Genomic DNA, 18,048 nt, shown 5'->3' with positions numbered 1-18,048 from the left:
AAGTAGCATTAACAATAAACCTCTGGTGTGCTGCTGAACACACTGCTCGGTGTTGACATCAGTAATCTCGTTATTTATTATGAACTCGGTCAGAACACTCGCCTAGAGTCGTGAGCCCCTAAAATCACTCAATGGAGGAGCATATCCTAACCACGTCAGACAATAATCCTGCCACTGCAGTACCGGATACGAAATATCAACCCTAGTAACGGGTAATCCATCAAGAGGGAAACCCCATAATAGTGGGACATCCTCTAGTGTCACTGTCGCCTCACCGGCACGAAAATTTAACGTGTGTGTCCGTGGGCGCCATCTAATAAGATGCAAATCTACTACGAGGCGACCACGTCGATAAACTCCATATAACCTACTGATCAATCAAGTACTACATCATTCTAGGGTGCGGTTCCTCATCACCATCCACTCCGTATAAATTCTAGATCCCACCATCAAGGCGCCTCCCGGGCACAATGTCATCCACATTTGCCGAAGTAATCGACTTGGATACGTGCTCTATCTGATATACCAATGAAGTGTCCCGCGGCCCGTATATATACATGACATCCATCCTGTACAATGATACAACAAATACAAAAAATACACTCAAATGACAAATACCAAGTACAATAATAAATACATTAAAATGAATATAATTATTTGACAACAATATATTAATATTATATTATATTATAATCAGAATAGTTACAAAATTTTGATAAAATATTATATTAATATTATATATATTATTATAATATATTGTGTTATAATGATTATAATGTATTATATTAGTATTATCTTATAATGAATATAATATTTTAATAGCAACAAATTTTAATTTTTGATTATTTATAATATAATGACTATTAATTATTTAATAGCATGCTAAGTTTAGCCAAAAAAAATTGAAACAATATCGTACAATTTAAGTAGAAAATACAAAGTCCAATACGATAAATAACTAGAAAATATAAAGTCCAACACGATAAATAACTACAAATTACGAGTTACATGAAAAATAGCAAATACAAAGTACTAACGAAGCCTTCTTGCTTGTTCATCTCTTCTAGATTTTTGCCTCGCCCGTGTTTGTGCCGCATCCATGTCATTACGAATTCGACTGCGTCCTCGATCTCCTAGTAGTGTTGGAACATGAATTAGTTCAAAATCAACCTTCTCCCAATAGTGTTCACTCAACACGGGTTGGAAACTCCCAGCATAAGTGTTCACTAAACGACTAATAGTGTAGCATTCATTCACATATACGGAGGCAGACATGTTCCATTCACGGCACACAAGTTGGACATGACTGCAAGGAATTCCTGTTATGACCCACTTACCACAAGTACAAGTTTGGTCTCTTAAATTCACAGTGTGTTTGTTGTTTCCACCTCCACTTAGACTAGTCATCACCTCAGCAGAAAATTGTTGTTGATTAAACCGAGTAGTGAAACAACTAACAGAGATGTCTTCACACGTCTGGTAAATGCCATAAGCATGCGTGGACCACAACTGTCCATTTTGAATCATCACACTGGCACCCTCGAGACGGCCAAAAAAATATTTAACACAACGGTTGAATGTGAGATCAACAATTGTTGAGATGGGAAGTCATCGAGTTCCCTTCAGAACACATTATGAGCTTCTGACATGTTGTGTAGTAAGTAGACCACAACGTTTGCCACCATCGTGTGCAAATGCCCATTTATCTTGATCAATATCTATCAAGAAGTTGTAATCTTGAACATTCCGAGATTTGATCACTTTCAAAATGCGAATAATCTTCCAGGTTTGCGCTTCTGATCCCGCTTTGTAGCATAGATCCTTCAGATCAACACTCTTAAACTAATTGTTGAAATTTGAGCACATATGTCTCAAGCAATACCTATGAAAAACGTGAGGGCTGCATATTCGGGTAATTCCGCTAATGCTCGTATAATTTCTGGAGCTCGATCTGAAATTATACAAACACTTTCTCCAGCTGGAATTTGAGAAATTAGGTGTCTGTGAATCATTTGAAAAAAAAAACTATTTCAAGGCCACTGTGGTTTCATTGTCAACAAGAGCAAATGCAAGTGGTAACACTTGTTGATTGGCGTCCAAGCAAACGGCAATTAGCAACTTGTGTTTGTACTTAGTGTAGAGATGAGTTTCATCCACACTAATAAATCTACGACAAAATTTGAATCCATCCAAACATTGCTTGAAGGCCCAAAAGAAGTATTTGATCATCTTCCTTGTTGGAATGTCTGTTGGTTTCAATACAAACTCGATTGTCGTATCCAGGTTCGTTCTATGGAGTGCCTTCATAAACTTGGGCAATTTGTTCATTGAGGACTCCCAAGTCCCGAATAAGTTCTACTGCAACGTTTCAAACCATACTTCGGTTGTTTTGCGAGCTGGATCATCTCGAACAGATTGAACCATTAGTGTAGCAATGTAGTTCTTGTCCAAATTTTTGTGTTGGTTCGACATTTCATCAATTATGCAATTGTGGGGAAATAATTGTTTGCCAGATCCATATCTTCTTATTATTTTCGACAACTGTAAATTCCCGTTTGGCAAACCGAATCAAATGGTCCCTCACCGCAGCACAAAGACGTTTTTTGTCCTCAAACACCATCCCGACCCCAAGAATACATCGATCGCTGTCGTAAAACCTATCATATCGGCCCTTTCCAAAATCTACAGAATCTGCCGCGACTTTTGAAAATTACATCGAGAAAAATTGGAATTGACTCATACAACGTTGGTTGTTCCTCCGCTTCTGCCCTTATCCCTTCGTTCTACTGCAACAACGTCTCCTAGACATCATGCACATCTACATCTTCTTCGTCGTTGTCTTCATTATCGGATGGTTCCGAATTCACCGGACTGTTCGGCCCAATGGAGTCTCCTTTCGGGTCATCGTCTTTCAAAAATTTTCCGTCTCGTCCCACTCGCCTCACCAACAAATCATCCTAAATTACCATTGTTAATTATATAGGGGTCTATGTGGACCTCTCTCACTCTACTAGTCTCGCAATAGTTTTCGAACCCTAAGTTGGGGATACATTGTGTCGCCGCCAAAATATCGGGGGTCACTTGTGGTTGTGAGTAGTTTTGTTCATTCAAATCAAATGCTTCTACACTCACTTGTGGTGGGGCACTATCAAAGTATCTCGGTTCGACCTCAACAAATACTTCGATTGAGTCGTTCCCTTCATCCAAATCGATACACAATTGTAAATCGTCATCCGTTGTCATTTCAGTGATCATTTCCTTCGTTCTTCCTCCATTTAAAATGTAGGATTTGCAACACACTCTTAGACCAAAATGATTAATTTCGACCTCTAGACGTTGATACAACTTTGACAGAAAATTGAGCAAATGACATGTCACGTTTAATTCGAAATACAATTTTGTGGGCAATACTATATCTCACTACCCAATCGTCGGGAATTATGTGACCTCCAAAGTACACGCACACTTTAACATTATTTCTAGCCGCCATGAATCTTCAAAAAATTAAGGAAATAATTATTAATTTTCGATTTTAGTTTTATTTTATTTAATAGAACTACAAATCGAATATACAATTAAGGGACTAAAAATTAGACAATAGCCCTAAAATTGAGCATGTTTTAGAAATTATGCATTAGCCTAAAATTAAGCACTATAGAACTACACGTGATATGCAATCTTTAAGTTAACACATGCTATCAAATAATTAATAATTCAACATACATGATATAATTGTACAATTAATTAAACACACATGATGTAATTAAAAATTAATTAAATTCACATACTATAATTAAATAATTAATTAAACACACATGCTATAATTAAACAATTAATTAAACCCACATGCTATAATTAAATGATTAATTAAATACATATATTATAATTAAACAAATAGTTAAACACACGCGACTATAATTAAACCAATACTTAAATACATAGTTAACTATTTAATTAATAAACATAAATAATAATTAAATAACTTATAACCTTGTAGATGGATCGGGCGGCGACGACAGCTGTGGGGTGGGGCGGCGACGAGTTGGTCGGACGGCGGCGAACGGATCAGCGGTGAGTGGCTGGACAACGGTGGGTTTTTGTTTTCCTTTTTTTTGTGAGTTTTTGTTTTTCTAATATTTGGGCAAAATGAAGCAAAATGAAAGGAAAAGAGAGGAGAGAAGAAGATGGAGGGGAGAGAGAGGTGGGGAGCTGGCGATTATGGAGAGAGAGAGAGAGGTGGGGGCAGATGGGCAATTAATGAGGAGAGAGAGTGGAGTCGCCGTTGACCATGGCCTGACTAAATGGAGTCGCCATGCCCCGTGGCGACTCTAAATAGAGTCGCCGTGCCACGTGGCGACATGCTCTATTTTGTTTGCTAATTTTGAAAACGACACTAGAAAAAACAACGCCCATATATATATATATATATATATATATATATATATATATATATATATATATATATATATATATATATATATATATATATATATATATATATATATATATATATATATTAGAAAAAAATATTCACTAGGGGTGCAAGCAAGGGTTCGAATTTTGCCCGGACTAAGATTTAGAAGAAGAAATGACTAGAAATCGGAGAAAAGATGAATGCAACATAAGATCTTCAAATCTTCTTAAACGATACCAAGATTAACGAGGGGCTCCTTGTCGATTGAGATAAATCGAGAATGTGATTTTGATGACATGAACACGGGATGATGAGAGGTTTCTCGAGGTAATTGGGGCTGGTTACTGATAATATTTTGAGAGATTTCTATGGTGATTGAGAATAAATGGTTTGGCATTTATGCAGTAAAAAGAAATCTGTTTGTACCTTAATTACCGCAAAAGAAATATGTTATTACCTTAATTACCGCAATTAACTAATCAAGTATACCTCATATATACCATACAGTCAACCCTTCACTTACATACGCACACAGACAATTTAAGAAGTCATGCATAGTATTTAGGGGAAAGTACAGTTTCCACCCCTGAACTATAGTGCTTCTCACAAACACCTCATTGAACTACGAAAAGTAACAAAATGACCCTTATCGTTTTCAGTCGACCATAAAAAATTAACACCATTTCTATATGTGTGCATTTACCCTTTTGTCCTTCAAATATGTTTGCATTATCGGGTTGTGTCTTTGAGTTCAACCATAATAAGCACACATTCTTCCAAAATTAAATCTTAAGAAGAATGAACCACTACCACCACAAGAGTCTCGCCGGTAGTCTCTCTCATCGCCACCATCGCACGCACATATATGTGAGTCTCTTCTTTGATGGTCCCAACGTCACTCTCCTTCAATCTCGCCACTTTAGCCTCCGCTTCTACGACCTCAAAGTCCCCTGTCGCGTCATCTCCCTCAAATCGAAATCCCAAAATTCCAACTAAATCAGTCGATTCGGGAAGCAACAGAAGCCTGCGCGAATTGGAGCACTGGTTCGCGGCTGGGCTAAGCGGAGAGAGAACAAATTATTGTGGACTATGAGGGTGAGCCTTACGACAAGGATATAACCAAATGGCGTCATAAAAGGTTCGATTTTATCATGGGAGTGGGATCTCATTAGTTTTTTGTTCAGTTGTCTGATATATGTTCACTATAATTTCTGTTTTTTGTTGAAATATTCTGAGATTACTGCCCAATCGAGAAAATGGAGATACTTGAGAATCCTTGCAAGAAACTAAAATTTGGAGACTTTTTTATGGAACCTTTCTTCGTAAAAATTGCACATCCAAATTGTAGGATTGAAGAGATGATGTGTTGTTCTTATTCTTTAATTTATGTTAGCATTTTTTGAATTGAGGAGAGTTTGATGATTCTAGTGAGAAGAAACAGTTTGCACACTCTGTTCTAGAGAATATTTCAAGAGAGAGGAGCATTTGCATATGTTTCCTTTTTCTTTTTCTTTTTTACTTTTGTCTTACTTTTTTTTTAATGATTTGTCGATTTAATTTTCTTATGGTATTTTGATAGTTTAAAAATTAAAAAATATTCTTGATCAATTAATAATATATATATATATATATATATATATATAGAGAGAGAGAGAGAGAGAGAGAGAGAGAGAGAGAGAGAGAGAGAGTGAGAGAGAGAGAGAGAGAGGATATATTGAGGGTAAAAACGACAAATATTCAAAAAATCAGTTATAAGTGAGAAAGTGCCACATCATCATCAATTAACAGATTGTAAAACGGATGGGTCATTTTGTTACATCTCGTAGTTCAAGGGGGTGTTTGTAACAAGCTCCATAGTTCGGGGATGTAAATTGTATTTTCCCCTAGTATTTATAACACTAAACCATAAAGATACCAACGCTAATGCATGCATCATGCATGCATCCATATATCAACACTTAATTTCAAGACTTTAATCTTTAAGCTTTCTAAACATGCACTTACCTAATACTTCCATGCACGGCTAATAAATTCCTATATGACATTAAAGTCTAAATTTCTAGATTTGAATTTTAATTAAGATTAAAAAGGCTGATTTCAACCACACCTAGATTTTGAGAAATATTTTAAGGATTAATACCTTTAGAAACTCTCTAGAAGAATTTTTTTAAGATTCCTCTAATCTTTTGCTTAATAAGCAAAAATATACTTTTCTTTCAAAAACACACACACACACACACACACACACACACACACACACACACACACACACACTATATTCACAAGGGGTGCAAGCAAGGCTTCAAATCTTGCCTGGACTGAGATTAGAAGAAGAAAATTACTAGAAATCGGAGAAAAGATGCATGCAACACAAGATCTTCAAATCTTCTTAAACGATACCAAGATTAATGAGGGGCTCATAGATTGAGATAAACCGAGAGTGTGATTTTGATGATATGATCACGCGATAATGAAAGGTTTCTTGAGGTAATTGGTGCCGGGTTATTGATAAAATTTTGAGAGATTTCTATGGTGATTGAGAATAAATGGTTTAGCATTTATGCAGTAGAAAGAAATAAGGAGTTGAGGATTTAATTTCTTGGAAACTCTTAGTGCCATGTAGAAGGAGCAGGAGAGACTTTTGGTCTTCTTCCTTAAATAGAGAGAGCAAATCTCGGTTTTTGTGAAAGGAAAGAATGAAGAATTTCACAAGAAATCCTAACACTGCGTACAAGGAGGTACAAGTTTATATAATATGAGGTACAACACCAAGAAGCATGTCATTTGAAAATTATAAATGAAAATTAAAATTTTAAAATTAAGATAATGCAATTTAACCTAATAGGAATGTTCAATGTCTTTTTCCTAATTACTCTCTATACCTCTAAATGCAATTCCATAGGTAATATTTAGTATAGTAAGTTTCCATATATTAGCTGGCAGCACCTTTCAAATTCCTAAATAATTTTCCTAGGAAATTTCTTATCCCTATAATATAACAATTAGACAAATAATAAAAATACACATATTTAATTCCCTACCTGGGAAGAAGCATACATGTAAATGCGTACATATACCCTTTAGTGTTAGAGTATATATATATATAGACACACACACACACAATATACTCAATAAAATGTAATGAAGTCTAATTACTGTGAATTTGCTACTCCACATAAATTGAAATAGACCATGCATGCAAGGGTGATAAACCTAATATAATGATGTAAAAAATTAAATTTATAAAAGGGTGACGGGGAAGTGGGGTGTTACATTGATGTTAAATAGGAATGAACTCGAGAGAGGATTTCTTGTTTGAAATTAGGAAAACGTAGCCTGGGTTGTGGAAACGGAGACGTGATACACCTCGGATAGCCTTAGGGACTTGACCTAAATTCTCTCTTAATATCAAGTTCTGAACGGAAACGTCGGACCTGTATGTAGACTCTAACTACACTGGAGACGGGGGTTAGAGTATATTAGCGTCTGGGTTAGCGAATAGGAATTTGGCATTAGATAACGGGTTTGTAGATCGTTTTTTATTATACATTGGTGGATTTTATCCTAGACGTCTTTTTTAAATCGAAACCCTCCCGTTAAGAGTTGTCGCTATTCCATTTACGTCTATTATATATTTGCATGTTCACAACTTTGTTTGTTGTCAATTATTAGGGTTAATTAGTAGTTCAACCATTTACGATCGGCTAGATAATATAACGATAATATAATTCTATTACTCAGCATGTGAATCTATAGGTCTCTCTGGATCGATATCTGGAACCACTATTCTACAAAATGCGATTCTGCACAATTGCGGTAATTTATACGTAAGGAGAACGCGTATCAACTGGCCAAGTACTACCGAATGCACAATAAAGACTTTTGGTGCAGTGTTTTTAAAAACTATGCATACACTCATACATATTCAGATTAGAGAACATCTTGATAAGACATATGAGTCGATGCCATGTGCCAAAGAATTTATCGAAGCCTCGAAACTCGAGTGTTGGGCGAATGCACTTTTTCGTAGGGAACGATGGGGATGATAAACTCTAATTTAGTTGAATGTTGGAATGGTTGGGTCGCAGAGGCCCGAGCTTTGCCTGTTGCGTCCATGGTCGATCATATACGAAAAAACATAATGACCGTGATGAATTATAGGCGAGAAAAATCCATTCGCATGACTGGAGTATTGTGCGTGAAACATGAGAAGACGGTGGCAAAAAATTATATGGACTCACGTACCCTCACAGTTCATTGGTCTAATAGTTGGGTCTTCGAGGTCGAAGCAGACTGTGAGTCGTATGGTGTGAATTTCCAGCTGAGGACATGCTCCTATGGGGAATGGGAAACCACAAGAATACCGTGTAAGTATATTTGTGCATGTATCACCAGAAAGAAATTGCGAGTATATGACTTTTGTGATCCATACATGTGTGTTGACATGTTTAAATTGACATATGAAACACAATAAACCCCATCCCTACCTCCGAAATGGATTTCACCGATTTCGGTAGTGCAGCCTTTGATAATACCTTCATTGTTCCACCTAAGGTGCCATCTCAATTGGGTAGCATAAGGACAAAAAGGATTTCTTCACAAGCTGAAAAAATGTACTATCAAGTGTGCATGATGTGGTAGAAGAGGCCATAATCGCCGTACATGCAAAGAAGCCATGCAGTAGCATAAGTGTTCTCTTAACGTATAGTGGTGTGTTCTCTGAACGTAAAGAGGTGTGTTCTCGTAAAGTATAGTGGTTCGCACATAAACGTATGCATTAGTGCTTACTCATAACTATCATACACGATTGTCTTGTGTTAATTTTGTTTATTCTCTCTCTTACCTCTATTCTATGTTCTTTCTTTCAGCAACGAGCGGAGTATTTCTGGACATGTATCACCATTGAAGGAATGAATTTTTCGACACTTGTTTTTAGTATTATGCATTTGGCACTTGTTTTTTATATTTTGTATTCGACTTTTCTATGGATTTAATGTACTATGTATTGTTTTTTAATTGATTATTGATGTTTTCTATTGTTATTAATTAACTATGAATGTATTGCGTACAACACTACTGAATCAAACTTACATTACTAAATCTACAAACGTATGACACAACAAAACCAAACATGTAAATGCAGAACTACCAACATATATTCTAGCATGTATATTAAGGTGGGTGTGTATCACCATTGAAGGAATGAATTTTTCGACACTTGTTTTTAGTATTATGCATTTGGCACTTGTTTTTTATATTTTGTATTCGACTTTTCTATGGATTTAATGTACTATGTATTGTTTTTTAATTGATTATTGATGTTTTCTATTGTTATTAATTAACTATGAATGTATTGCGTACAACACTACTGAATCAAACTTACATTACTAAATCTACAAACGTATGACACAACAAAACCAAACATGTAAATGCAGAACTACCAACATATATTCTAGCATGTATATTAAGGTGGGTGTGTATCACCATTGAAGGAATGAATTTTTCGACACTTGTTTTTAGTATTATGCATTTGGCACTTGTTTTTTATATTTTGTATTCGACTTTTCTATGGAGTTAATGTACTATGTATTGGTTTTTAATTGATTATTGATGTTTTCTATTGTTATTAATTAACTATGAATGTATTGCGTACAACAATACCGAATCAAACTTATATTACTAAATCTACAAACGTTTGACACAACAAAACCAAACATGTAAATGCAGAACTACCAACATATATTCTAGCATGTATATTAAGGTGGGTGCTTATATCGAGAAAGAGTTTGCAACATTGAATAGAAATGTGTTTGTTTTGGTCAAAGCCTGCCACTTCCTTGTATCTAGCGTGTGTTGCTCAATCTCCATATGTATTTTTCGAGGTGCAATTACTCAGAATCTACTCCATATGTAGTTTGATTATGCTTTTGTTATTGTAGTCTTCGAGGTGCAATTACTCAGACACCCAAACTCCCCAAAATCAAAGTACTAAGCTCGAAATAAGTAAGCTCGTACTAAGTAGCTGATGTAGGGGTTTCGTCCAACTGATGTAGAGAGGTGAGTGATGCATCATCCTTAAGGTAGGATAGCCCCCCAGTTTAGGATGATGCGATCACTAACAATGTTATGAGCTCCAGAGACTCCGAGTGTCATTGGCATCATTGGAAATCCAGAGATGTAGAAGGAGATTGTCAATGAGATGTCGACCATTGTCGTCGGCCATCTCGTCGCCGGGTGTTGAATTGATCTTCATCTCTTTTCCTCTTGGGAGGAGGGAGAGCCGAAGCCTCTTCGATGCGCACGTGTTTCTCAGCGCGACTTAGTAGCTCTTCCAGAGTGGTTGGAGGTCTTCCTGCAATAGATTCGTTGAATCTACTTTCCTTCAAGTTTTGTTGAATGGTTCCAGAGAGCATGCTTCCTCCCACGTTAGGAACTTTCTGAGTTGCCTCTACAAATTGTTGAATGTAGTTGCGGAGGGTCTCGCCCTCTCTCTGGGTGATAGTGAAAAGGTACGCGGGAGTCTTAGCGTACTCTTTGTTGATAGCGAAATGGTGGGTGAAGCGATCCGTTAGTTGGGAGAGAGCTTCAATTGACCCAGTGGGCAAGGAGTTGAACCAGCTCAATGCTCGTTCGGAGAGCGTTGTGCGAAACATCTTTCACATCGCCGCATCAGTTGGGCCATATAGATCTGCCATGGCGTAGAACTTTTCAAGGTGCTCATGTGGGTCACTAGTTCCATCGAACTGCGGTAGACTCGAGACCTTTACTCGTTGGGGTAGTATCTCATTGATTATTGCGACAGTGAAGGGACTGCGCCTTATTGGAGGTATTGCCCTTCCACCAATAGGATTACATATGTGGGGGAGGTGATTCGAGCGAGATATCCGACTATTAATTTCATCATCTCCAGCATTGTATGGAGGTACTCGTTGGCGAGAGGCGTTGCCTCTTGAAGGTGAACGTGGGACTTGTCACCCGGTTCGTGCATTATGGCGATGAGTAGATTGTTGCATTCGAGACCTAGGGTCTGAGGTGGATGTATTATCCGGTGGCGGTGGAGGTCGTTGTGCCACGGGTGGAGATGCCAGGGGAGCGTTGACTCCCGTTGTGGCGATGTATTGTGCCACTGCTTCAATGGCAGCTCGAGTTGAAACTTCCGCAATCATGTGTTGGAGGGCCTCTTCGGTTATTTGAACCGTTCGAGGAGCAGAGAGTGGTGGATCCTGCGGGGGATTTATCTGGACCTCATGAGATGGATCTTGATTACGAGGAGGAAGTGGCTAACCAGAGCCTCCACGAGGTGGAAGGTTGTTAGCATTGGCACGTTCTCTCCGAGTAGATGACTCAGGGACATCATGCTCGCTACGTGATCTTGTATGCCTTCCCACAGACGGCGCCATTATGATGATGCTAAAAATAGATCACCTTAAGTAGTTGAGATCGAGGGAGCTGGGAGAGTAAAGTGGATCACTGCTCACGTGCTAGATGACCCTGAGATACCTGCGAACAAAGAACACGTGAACTAGGCCGGGGGTTGATCCGGCGGAAACCCCTCCGACGCTCAAGTCAGACGTGCGGATTGTGGAAATAGTTGAGAGAATACAAATTATAGTATTACTCAAATAATAGGGCGTACCTTTAATAAATGAATTCCGTCGTTATTTATACTTTGACGATTGGGCTGTGGTTAATTTGTTGGGTCAAACCTTATTTGAAGGTAATTGGGCTTTTGTAATAGTATTCTTCTAGATCGGGCTCGTGGCCCAGTGCGTAGAGAAATAGTAGGCTAATTGGTCTGGCCCAATTAGGCATATCAATCATCTAATAAAAATAGCGGTTTTTATGCATAATTAATCCCTGTCTAACCATCTTTGTTATTCTAGGTTCAGGGGCTATATTTCTTTCACTGTTAATCTCATCCCTTTAATATGTATTATAAATAAAGACAAAATTAATGTATATAACAAATTTACCCCCAACCCTTCAAACTCAATTCCTAATTGTAACTCCAATTTAACTTCAATTTTGACTTTTACTTTTTTTAAACTTTTTTTTAATTCTTTTTTTGCTGACGGTTTCCGGCGTTGATTTTTTTAATTTTTTTTTTGTTTTTTTCCGCCGTCAGTTTTCGACGTTGACTTTGTTTTGATTTTTTGATTTGTTTACGCCAATGGTTTTCGGAGTTGACCGGCGCTCACAGCCGGTCTCCAGCGTTGACTTTTTCTTTCTTCAAAATTGTTTATCCGTTTTTCTTTATGGCCGCCCCTGAATGTTGACCGTAATTGTACTGTTATTGACCGTAATTGTACTGTGCTGACAGTACAATTACTGTAAACACAATAATATTACTTTCTAGTACATCAATATTTTTATTTTTTTACTTTTTTATTTTATTTTTTATTTGTTAACTAGTCAACGTAATAATATTAATGTCGTTGACAATAAAATTACTGTAAACACAACAATATTACGGCCAACCACATCAATATTATTATTTTTTGCTTTTTTATTTCGTTTGATTTGTTAACCGATTAACGTAATAATATTATTGTCTATTGTTGTAATATTACTGTAAACACAATAATATTACTGTGGTTGGCGGTAATATTCGTTACAGTAATATTATTGTCGTTGACAGTAATATTACTGTTAACCACATCAATATTAACTCTTTTGGCTTTTATTATGTTTGCCTTTGTTGAACGATCAACATATTAATATCATTGTATTACACAATAATATTGATTTTTGTTGCGTTAATATTACTTTGCTAGAGAGTAATATTACAACATTACTATGTTAAATAGTACTATAGTTAATATGAGTGTCAACCAAAACAATATTACTGTTTAAACGTGCCAAAAAATATTCAAGAAAAAAATTCCAAAAACATAAAACCAAAAACAAAAAAGCCAACGACGCTTGAGACCGGCGTTGACTGCCGGTCAGCGGCGACCGAAGCGGAAAAAAAAAATTAACGCCGAAGACCGGCGGTAAGTGGTGGCGACGGGCGAAATTATAGTCAAAATTGGGATAGGGGTCAAAATTGAATAATTGGTGAAATTTGGGATCCAGTTAAGGTTAAAGTAAATTAAAGGGTGAAATTAGAGCATATTAAAATGTGATGGGATATTTTACTCTTTTACACACCTCTAGACATTGTCTGATTTATTTTTATAAAATAGTTTTTTTGTTACGACCCATTTATGAATAAGAAGTCATGATGACCTTATTTGTAATAGATCCATTAAAATATGTACCTTATAAAATAATAAAAAAAAAGTACATATAAATCCAATGAATTACTATGTAATTAATTAAAAATATTAATGCCTCGTTTGGTTGTGAGATTAGTCATGATTAACTAAATAATTGAATTTTGTTTGATTTTTTATTATCTTACCTTTTAAGGAGCTTTTGTTTTGGGTGTCCTGAAATCCTATAAAATAATTAGATTTTCCTTAGATTATTTAATCTTGTCTTAACTAATCTTATCTTGGCAACCAAACGAGACCGAAGAATATATTTTAGAAATAAAAGTGAAGGCAAATAGTGGAAAATAACATTTTTTTTTCTTTCACAAAATTATGTAAAGCATACATTCTTTTGACGACGATCGACTGAGTCGCCACGATTGACTGAGTCACCAGGTTCTGTGAAGTAGAACGCATCAAAAGGCAACAGTGTTATGAAACTCCGGCAATTTTCTTAAGTATGACAGATTATTCAGCATTAACAATTCTGCAGAATAAAATAAATAAATGAAAGAGAGAAATAAAGAAGTAATTTGAAATGCTCATTTATATGTAATCCAAATTATGAGAACTAAGAAATAATAGTGATAATTTAGTCTAAGTATTTGGAAGAAAAACATATGAATATTGGCGGAGAAAAAAGATGTTTATTGAAATAAGAAAACTATGGTTATATAGCCTTACAAATTAAAAGCTCCTAAAGAAAAGTATAAATATCCCTAATAAATGGCTTTATCTAATGACTAGTTCTAGGTGTTGACTATATCTAAAACAAACTAACGTGCTTGACCACAAATCTTATTTATCCTAATAAATAAATAACTTAATATAGTAACCATTATTAGCTTTTACACCATCCCCTAAACTGAATACACAGAGTTCAGTTTACATCAAACTTTGAACACATGCCAAGAAGCTCCCGTATCTTGATAAAAGCATCAGCCTTTAGTGGCTTAGTAAATATGTCTGCCACTTGATCTTGACTTGAACAATGAAAAAGTTCAATGACTTTCTCTTTTGCGAGATCTCGAAGGAAGTGAAATTTAATATCAATATGCTTACTCCTTCTATGCATCACTGGGTTTTTTGACAATTTGATAGTAGAACTATTGTCACAAAAGATTGTAGTAGCATCCAGTTGTTCACAATTTAATTCCTTCAAAACTCTTCTTATCCGTACGGCTTGGCATGCACAAGAAGCTGCAGCAATAAATTCGGCTTCAGTCGTCGATAAAGTAACCACGGGCTATTTTTTTATGACCAAGAAACAACATTTGAACTGACTTTAAATGCATATCCAGACATGCTCTTTCGATCTTCTATGTGCCACCGTAGTCACCATCACTATAACCCACTAACTCTCCTCCATTACCTTTTTTGTAGAATAATCCATAGTCAATTGTACTCTTAAGGTACCTCAAAATTCTTTTGGCATCAAGAAGGTGATTCTCAGTTGGTGAGCTCATGAACCTACTGATCAGATAAACAGAAAACATCAAATCCGGCCTCGTTGATGTTATATACATTAAGCTACCCACTATTTGCTTGAATATCTTCTTGAATAAGTTTTGTGCCTGGTGTAATGGGATTGATAACTGAGTTGCAAACACTCATGTTAAATCTTGCAAGTTATCATATGCATATTTTTGTTGTTGCCCAACAAAGATCCCATCAACTCCTTGTTTAACTTCCAAACACAAGAAATAATGCATTTTTCCCAAGTCGGTCATTTTGAATTCGCTCATCGTTGACATTTTAAACTCGTTAAACATACTTTCATCATTCCATGTATAAATCAAATCATCAACATATAAACAGGCTATAAGTAACGTACATTTTGCTCTTTTTTGATAAACAAAGTATGCTCAAAGGGGAATTTAGCGAACCCTTCCTTCAAAAAATAAGCTTCTATACGGCTGTACCAGGCTCTCGAAGCCTGCTTTAAGCCATATAAAGCTTTCCTCGGTCTATACATTTTAAGCTCCTTTCATTTCTGGATATAACCCGGCTGTACGGCTGTACCAGGCTCTCGAAGCCTGCTTTCGATAAACACTTCTTCCTCTAGTTCTCCATGGAGAAAAGCCAATTTGACGTCAAGTTGGTGCAAAGTCCATCCATTCAAAGCTGCTAAGGAGATCACCATTCAAATAGTGTCATGTCGGGCGACTGGAGCGAAAACCTCTGCGTAGTCTATTCCATACTCCAGTGCATATCCCTTCACCACAAGCCTCGCTTTGTACTTGTCCACCTCCCCATTTTCATTGAATTTTTTTTGTATATCCACTTCACGCCAATTGTTTTTGCACCATCTAGAAGCTCAGTTAGTTCACAAGTGTTGTTTTTCTCAATCGCTTCTATTTTAGAATCCATAGCATGCCTCCATTTAGTATGCAACACTGCATCCTTAAATATAATTGGATCAGTGTATGCAAATAATATATGATGGACACTAGATTCATTTTCACGTAATTCTTCTCCGTTAACATAATTCGTTAGCCATCTAGGTGGTCTTTTTGTTCTTAGTGGCCTATTGGACTGGTGAATGAGCTAATTCTTTTCTTCCCTTGAAAGTTCATCATCAGATGATTGATGTTCTGGATTACCACTTTATATTTCTTCGGCTTGCTCTTTGCTAACATCCTCTAGATCCATCGGTAATTGAAGTTCTCCACATTCTGACCAATTCAACCAATTATTTTCATCAAAAACAACATCACGACTTATAATAATCTTTTTAGTAATAAGATTACATAGTCTATATGCTTTCGACTCATCACTAATTCCAAACATAACAGATGGAATACTTTTATTTTCAAGTTTACCTCTTAATTGGTCAGGAACGTGCGCATAAGCTAGGCAACTGAAAACTCTCAAGTGAGCTACCCCTGGTTTAGTTCCATTGCCTCTTCCGGAGTCATGTTCTGTACAGAAAATGTTGAACATCTATTTAGAATATGGATACTCCATTTAACAGCTTCTGGCCAGAATGTTTTGGGAACACACATTCTTGCAACCATTCACCTCCATCTTGATATCGCCTTTAACCTTAACACATAAGCTTGATTTGTTTCCAAGTTTAACTTTCTCCATAAAGTTCTCAGTTTGGAGAAGTATGCTCTTTCATTGGTCATATGGTTACTACAAGCAGAGTCAAGATACCACACTTGTTTACCATACTCAGTAGGTGTAAATGTTACTTTCTCCTTATTCTGGGAAGCAGGGCATTAGTAACATCTCATCCTCAGCTTCTGCAAAATTCAATTTAATATTTTTCGGGCACTCACTCTGGTTATGGCCCATTTCATGACAATTGTAGTATTCCACTCTAGATTTGTCAAAACTTCCCCATCCTCTACCTCGACCTTGGCCGCGCCCTCTTGAACCTCCATAACTGCCATGTCCTCTGCCATTTCCAGGAAAGTACGACTCATGACTGAATCTCAATGCTTGTTCCTCCATAGCATGACCAACAACTCGTTGTTCATACACGAGCAAACTACTTTGCAACTCATCAATTGATAAATCATCGATTTCATTGGACTCTTCAATATAATTGAGCATACAATGTAATCAAACTTTGTTGTCATAGATCTGAGAATTTTCTCTATAATAACAACATCGCCCATCTTTTCTCCATGAATCCTCATCTTATTGGCCACAAGTAATGTTCTAGCAAAATAATCGTTAAGAGACTCACCTGCCTTCATCTGTAATATTTCAAACTCTTTGCGAAGAGCTTGTAGTTGTGCCTGTTTCACCCTCGCACTGCCCTGGTACTTCTTTTTCATTGAATCCCATACATCCTTGGAAGTCTCCTTACTCAGAATTGTTTGGAGCACTGTTGATTTGCATCTGAGTGAGGGCGGTGCTTTCTAGAGAGCGAGTGATCCCATTCTCAACGAGACTCCAATATTCCTTCGATCTCAAGAAATTCTCCATTAACATGGCCCAGTGGTCATAGTGGCCATCAAATCTGGGAATTGATGGTTGAATAAAACTTCCTCCTTTTGTTGCCATGAGAGCTTATTGCAATAAGCGTAGAAGTTGCGGCTTCTTAATAACCAGGCCCCTATTTCAAGGCTCTGATGCCAGATGTTAATTTAGACTAAGTATTTTGAAGAAAAATGTATGAATATTGGGGGAGAAAAAACATGTTTATTGAAATAAGAAAACCATGGCTATATAGCCTTACAAAAGCTTCTAACATAAAAGTAAAAATATCCCTAATAATAAGGAATTTGTCTAATGACTAGTTCTAGGTGTTAACTGGAGTTAATTGCATACAACCCTCTGTGAAATGTCTAATTGCCGCTAAAGCCCCCGTGTTAAAACTATTAGTTTTAACCCCCCTATGATGGGTTCTATTTAGCCCACAGCCCC

The 18,048-nt window shown here is 36.7% G+C and overlaps 1 pseudogene; it reads right to left on the bottom strand.

Annotated features, from left to right (window-relative positions):
* Window positions 1–16,872: 16,872 nt before the first annotated feature.
* On the bottom strand, window positions 16,873–17,764 carry LOC148767946 (uncharacterized; annotated as a pseudogene).
* Window positions 17,765–18,048: the final 284 nt, after the last annotated feature.

The sequence above is a fragment of the Erythranthe guttata genome, chromosome 9, assembly GCF_056151865.1.
Source record: "Erythranthe guttata isolate IM_541 chromosome 9, IM_541, whole genome shotgun sequence".
NCBI classification, from domain to species: domain Eukaryota; kingdom Viridiplantae; phylum Streptophyta; class Magnoliopsida; order Lamiales; family Phrymaceae; genus Erythranthe; species Erythranthe guttata.
This window is presented reverse-complemented; position numbering and strand designations above follow the sequence as displayed.